At 41.5% G+C, this 6,368-nt stretch overlaps 2 protein-coding genes across 2 annotated transcripts in view; one reads left to right on the top strand and one right to left on the bottom strand.

The window, feature by feature from the left end:
- MARCH11 (membrane-associated ring finger (C3HC4) 11) overlaps positions 1–6,368 on the bottom strand; it is a 157,781-nt gene that overhangs the window by 94,518 nt on the left and 56,895 nt on the right. The window lies entirely within an intron of this gene.
- LOC102261209 (myeloid-associated differentiation marker) overlaps positions 96–6,368 on the top strand; it is an 8,237-nt gene continuing 1,964 nt past the window's right edge. Inside the window, exon 1 of the mRNA XM_005874489.2 lies at positions 96–215. The gene's annotated coding sequence lies outside the window, so the exon portion shown is untranslated. The remainder of the gene's footprint in view (positions 216–6,368) is intronic.

The following is a 6,368-nucleotide window of genomic DNA, read 5'->3' as shown; positions in this document are numbered from 1 at the left end:
GGGTACCCTGGGTGCGCCCGAGCCCGCTGAGCCGGGGGCGCGGGAAAAGGGCGCGTGGAACCGGGGGGCGGTAACGGCCTCATCCCGTGGACTGCTCCCTGCCCTCCCAACCCTCTTCCTCAAGGGCACGCTCACTGTGCCACCAGAGTCCTAAAAGCAGAAGTCTCTGGAACCCGTGTCCTCCCTCTGTCCTCTTCGCCGCCCTCCCTGCTGCAGTGAGTATCCGGATTTATTTGTAAATATCTTGGTGACATTGTAAGTATCTTGGGTCATTCCCTGGAGTGGTTCCTCCTAGTGCCACGTCCTGTGGCGGGTGGTCACTGTTATCCTTGTTGTGTAAAAGACTCAAATGACACCTCCCCTCCCTTAAAGTGTCTGCAACCTCGGATCTCAGTTTTACTCACCCCGAAGCCAGTTTCTCTGCAAGTCCACTCCGAAAAACCCCCCTGGGGCTCATCTTCCCGCAGAGCCACAGTCCCCTCTGTTCTTTTCTGAAAATAAACTCCTTTACCTGCAGGGAACTAGATGAAGCCCGTGCACATCCACTAGTTTGCACATCGGTACAGTGTAAAATCACAAAGCATTGGATTTGTGTGCTGCAGTGTGTCTTATCAGTGTGACTCTCCAAATCAATGATGACTTTCACCAGTGAAACACTTTTAAGGTCTTGGCCACAACAGACTCGCATTGGACAGTCATTTTTGGCCGCATGGAACAGCTGAAGACCCAGATAGGCAAAGTAACTTGTTCAAGGTCATAGGCCTATTAACAAAGAACTTTTCAGCTCCCTGACTGCAGATTTTCTGGCTCAAACATAATGATCCTTCCCCCCCGCCCCCCAATCTTCTCTCCTGCTTCCTAAAACAGTATTGCAGTACATGTGTTTGACGGCGCTGACTCCTGTTAACAGTTAGATGTTCTGAAATGGTCGAGATAAACTACCAGCTTAAATTAATAATTTTTCCATTATACATTTTGGCAGTAAAAATATATTTGTTTTTTTTAAAAAAAAAAATGCCCCAGCTTTTTGTCAGAAATTGGTTTGGTTGGAAAACAGAGAAAGAAAGTAGTAAAAAAGAAGTCAAGAAAGCTGTCACAAATGGTCCCAGATGAAATAGTTGCCAGGAATGTCCTCTAACACTTAGCCCCCTCAGACTAGCTTATTTTTGGTAGCAAAGTGGCAGGCATCAAGCACATTTTAAAAATAATAATCCCTGAATGCCCTAGGAACTTATCACATTGAAGAAATGTGGTTGTAGATATGCTTTCATTTTCCGTCATCACCTGTCAAAATGACATTGCACAAGTCTATATATTGCCACAGTCTTACAATATCATAAGCCTTAGAATCATAAGCCTTGATCTTAAGTTTGTGAGATAAAAGGTGTCTAAATTGGTTTTTCAAAAATCCCCTAAATAATTCAGTTTGTGACTAGTAAGCTTCTACCAGGTGTAACAAAGTACATTATTATTTGAAGGACAGCATAAAAGCTGTGGATTCTGGATAAACAATGCAGAATGACTCACCCAGCAAAGTCACATGGGTAAAGGAGGCAACAGCCACAGTGCTGGATGTGTCCTCTCAGTTGATTGTTTTAGAAAAATATCTCCAGTAAGAAAAATTAACTTTTCTCAATATGGTGAGTAACCACATACAAACATTATTCTTTGACCTCCAGAGTTCATCACTCCCTGAAAAGAGAAATTTGTTCATGATCTTCCGTTAACTCAGTGAGTCTTCAATGGACCAAGGAAAAACACCTTTGTAACTGACTTCATCCTCTGCTGTAAAAATAGAGAATGGGGGCACAGACCATATGAACCACACTCAGTTGTTGGCACCCAAGTGGAAAAATGATAAAACACTGACATAGGATGAAGAACAGGGCACCCACAGGCACTGGCAGCCATCCAACAACTGATGTGCATCCACCAACTAAAAAAAAAACAAGGAGGGGCCCAGTGGATAGGTTGAGCATCATCCCATGCACCAAGAGGTTGCTGGTTGGATTCCAGGTCAGGGTACACACCCAGGTTGTGGGCTCGATCCCCAGTAGGGGGCAGGAGGCAGCCAACTGATGTTTCTGTCTCATCCATGTTTCTATGGCGGGGGAGGCAATTCTATCAATTTGAGCAAATACTAGAAGGCACATCACTTGAACCTATATATGTGAGCAGAAAGATATAAATAATACAACAAATCCTTGAAAAGTTTCCATTCCCACGTGTCCCTACCCACACACACACACACACACACACACACACACACAGTAAAATGTACCCTTCACCAAAAGAAGTCTTTCAATGTGAAGGTGTCAACCCTTTAAAAACCTGGATTTTCTTGAGTTGAATCCAAGGATAGGTGGAAGGAGGGAGGGGCCCAGGCAAGTATGTCCCAAAAAGTTATTTAATGACATTACTAGATATCCATAGTATATTATCTTTGAACTTCCCTAGTGACTACATCCTGTTGACGTCCCCTGGAGTCACTTTAGGGTTGTTAGATAGAAAACAATCCAGGCTACACTGGGTCAGATTGGTTTCAGAATGACCTCGGAGCTAAATTAGATATAATGACCTTGTTACATCCTCCACAAAGGGAGAGTTAGCCTAGGGAGCTCTTTAGAATTGCTTTTCAATTCTATTAAGTTTAGCCCTTACAGATGCTCCATAATTGTTCACTTGGCACCTTTGCAGTGCATGAACTTGTCCTTGTGGCCACCGAGTACAATACATAGAATTCTCAGTTGTTTTTCAAATAACTGAGAGGAAAGAAATTAAGAACTCTGTTACAGAGCAATAGATTAAGTTGTGTGGGTGGGAGGGTATGATTTTTAAAGAGGATAGCAAAGCACAATCTGCATATTGTGAGTCCTCCATACAGAGTGAACTCAGTTGTCCAGCAGAACAGAAGCAGTGTTAACACATAACATAGTGCCATGTGCAGACAAGGCCACCATTTATGTCTCCTATTCTAACCTCTCCACTGAACTCAAGACTTACATGTCACATTATCTCCTTGACTGCTCTACTTAGATACCTATGAGTCATTGCAAACTGTTCCAGTCCAAAAGCAAACAACACCCCCAAACTTGCTAGTTTCCCAATCTTCATTATGCCAGTAAACCAGGTGTTCATTTATCCAGTGGCTTGAACAAAAATCTGAAGAGTCATCTTAGACTTTAATTTTTCATATCTATAGTCAGTGTATTAAAAAATTCTTCCAAAGTTCACTACTACTATTCAGCTTCACCCCCACCATCCCCGTTCAAACCACCATCATGGTGTCCCAGCACTATCAAAATAGCCTCCTGTCAGCCTGCTTCTTACCCTTGAATCCATCTCCTACAGCAGCCAGGATGATGCTATTCAAATGTAAGTCCAGTCATGTCATTCCCCTCGCTCAGTACCCAGCAAGGGCTTCCCATCACATTCCATGCAACATCAAAAATCTTAGCATGTCCTACAAGTCTTCACTAGCTCCTGAGGCCTCTCTGAAGACACCTCCATACCTCCTCACCACCCTGTCTCCCATCCCTGTTATTCCTTCCTGCCCTGGGCTGAACGTAAGTATTCCCCAAGTACACTCCCTTTTCACTCTTCTTCCATTAGGTATGGCTCACTCCATCACTTCTCTTAGATCTTTGCTCAGACAAACCTCATAAAAAAGACTTTCCATAACCTTGCTGCTTGAATCGACTCCTCCACTTCAATTTTAACTCTAACCATTGCCCAGTTTTACTCTTTCATATTGCTTTACTATTAACGTTATACATTTATATAGTGTGTATTTTGTTTGTTCCTTTTCAAATCTAACATCTTTACTAGAACACTGGCTTCATCAAATATTGTTGTTTTTTTTCACTCAGCTGTTGCCAGTACTTAGAACAGTGCCTGGTCATACTAGTGCTTAGCCAGTACTTATTGAACAAATATATGAATGATTCAGGTGATCAAGCTGGTAATTATTAATCGGCCTCTGTGTTTAAGGCATGGCGCAGCTGGTTAAACTGTAGTTTCCAGGTGGGAATGCAATCTGTAAGACAAAGATGCAGTCATAGCATTTTGGTGTGCTCCATGTCAGCGGTTGCCAACCAGTGGTCCTTGGACCACTGGTGGTCCATGAGGTCCGAAAGGTTGGCGACCGCTGCTCCATGTGATACAAAATATATTTTTGCTGCTTAAACAAATTAACTAAAACTATTATGTTCTCTTAGTAATTTGTAGTTGTTACCTAACTAGTCATTTGCTACCCTATACAAGTAAAGTCAAAGTTTTGGGTGACTCAATCTCACATTCAAAAAAGACAGCAGACATCTGAAAATGCAACAAAGATGTCAGAAATTTGAAAATGTATGTACTGGCATTAAGGAAACATGAAGGAATATAGATGGGTGGTTTCCATATCTGATGAATTTCTTTGATCATCCATCATGTTCTTCATTTCATTTTATACTCCATTGCATTCTGCATTTGTCATTTCAACCCGCAAGTTTGGTATAATTCTTTCCTTCACTCTTTTTCTTTGCCTCTTGCATCTCTTCATAGTTACCTTCCCCTAATGAAGGTTCCCAAATATAACCTAGCTGACCAGTCCCCTCTCTACCCTTACTAAGTGCCTTAATCCTTGCCAACTTCCCTTGAACTGAAATTTTTCCAAGAATCTGGTATCTTCTCTGAAAGCTCACGGATATTTAAACTGCATATAAATACCATCAAAGCTATGAGATAATTAGTTTCCAAATTTCTACCAAAAATGCTTCCCTCAATCTCCTCCAAAATACTTTGAGAACTTCAAACCAATAAATATTTTAAGAGCATGTCTGATTTAGAAAGGATCATATTACATTTTTAAAAATTACAAAAAAATACCCAAGCATTATTTTCTCCCTTGGTCTTTCTGCCTTGGATCTTGAAAATGTTTAAAGGCCTTTTACCTGACATGTTAAAGGCATAGAAATATGTTGAATTACTGTGCCCACTGGATGTCCTTAACCTGACTGACATCTGGAATGCAACTGAGTCAGCATGACATGACAGGGCTACGCAAGCTTTAACAGTGGTTCTCAACCTTCTGGCCCTTTAAATACAGTTCCTCATGTTGTGACCCAACCATAAAATTATTTTCGTTGCTACTTCATAACTGTAATGTTGCTACTGTTATGAATCATAATGTAAATATCTGATATGCAGGATGGTCTTAGGCAACCCCTGTGAAAGGGTCATTCGAGCGCCAAAGGGGTCGCGACCCACAGGTTGAGAACCGCTGCTTTAGAAGGATCTCAAATACAGCTGGCCAATTCCCCTTAGCTGAAAATCATCTATTTTTCTACCAAACTCAAACATGAAATGTGATTTTTGTAACCTTCATCATAGTAGCCTTGCATTGTGGTCAGATATGCACTTACCTGGTTTCCCACCACCTGCCCCTTGTGCTAGATTATAAAGTACTTAGAGCCTATCTGCTTAATGAACCTTTTCTCTGAAGCATATACTATGGTGGCTGACATTAGTAATAGCTCAATAAATGTGGATTAAATAAGTAAATATTAACTAAAATTTTCATTCAAAAGAACTATTATGTACTTTTAAAAAGTTATTTTAAAAATAAAAAACCTGTGCTGCTAGAAGTGTCTAAGATAATCAATTTAGCTTCTCCCATAAAAAAAGGTTATTTTTAAATATAAATATATTTTTATTGATTTCAAAGAGAGAGAGAGAGAAATATCAATGACGAGAGCAAATCATTGATTGGCTGCCTCCTGCACACCCCACACTGGGGATCGTGGCCACACCTGGGGTATGTGCCCTGACTAATGTCAGCCACCATAGTATATGCTTCAGAGAAAAGGTTCATTAAGCAGATAGGCTCTAAGTACTTTATAATCTAGCACAAGGGGCAGGTGGTGGGAAACCAGGTAAGTGCATATCTGACCACAATGTAAGGCTACTATGATGAAGGTTACATGATGATGGAACCAGGGAATCGAACCCTGACCTCCTGGTTCACAAGTCTATGCTCAACCACTGGGCCTGGGCCACACCAGCCAGGCTTAACCATTCAGGTGTTTAAGACTTTATAGTCAGAGAAAACGGGAACGAGGAAGTTATACTCGGCAAAAAATCAGGCTGGTTGTTACAAGGTTACTTTTCTTCAGGGCGGTGATTTTCCACCCTCGTGTCATGGCAGGCACACTGGGATGTGGCAAGAATTTTTAAAACATGAAATATCTGCCTAATCTGCCTATCTAGTCAAGGGCACTGACCTCTTTTCCCTTAGACCAGTGGTTCTCAACCTTCCTAATGCCGCGACCCTTTAATACAGTTCCTCATGTTGTGGTGACCCCCAGTTTCATTGTTACAAATTA

The sequence above is a fragment of the Myotis brandtii genome, unplaced genomic scaffold (genome assembly GCF_000412655.1).
Source record: "Myotis brandtii unplaced genomic scaffold, ASM41265v1 scaffold440, whole genome shotgun sequence".
In the NCBI taxonomy this organism is placed as follows: Eukaryota; Metazoa; Chordata; class Mammalia; order Chiroptera; family Vespertilionidae; genus Myotis; species Myotis brandtii.
The sequence above is the reverse complement of the archived record's forward strand: the minus strand, read 5'-3'. Positions and strand labels throughout refer to the sequence as shown.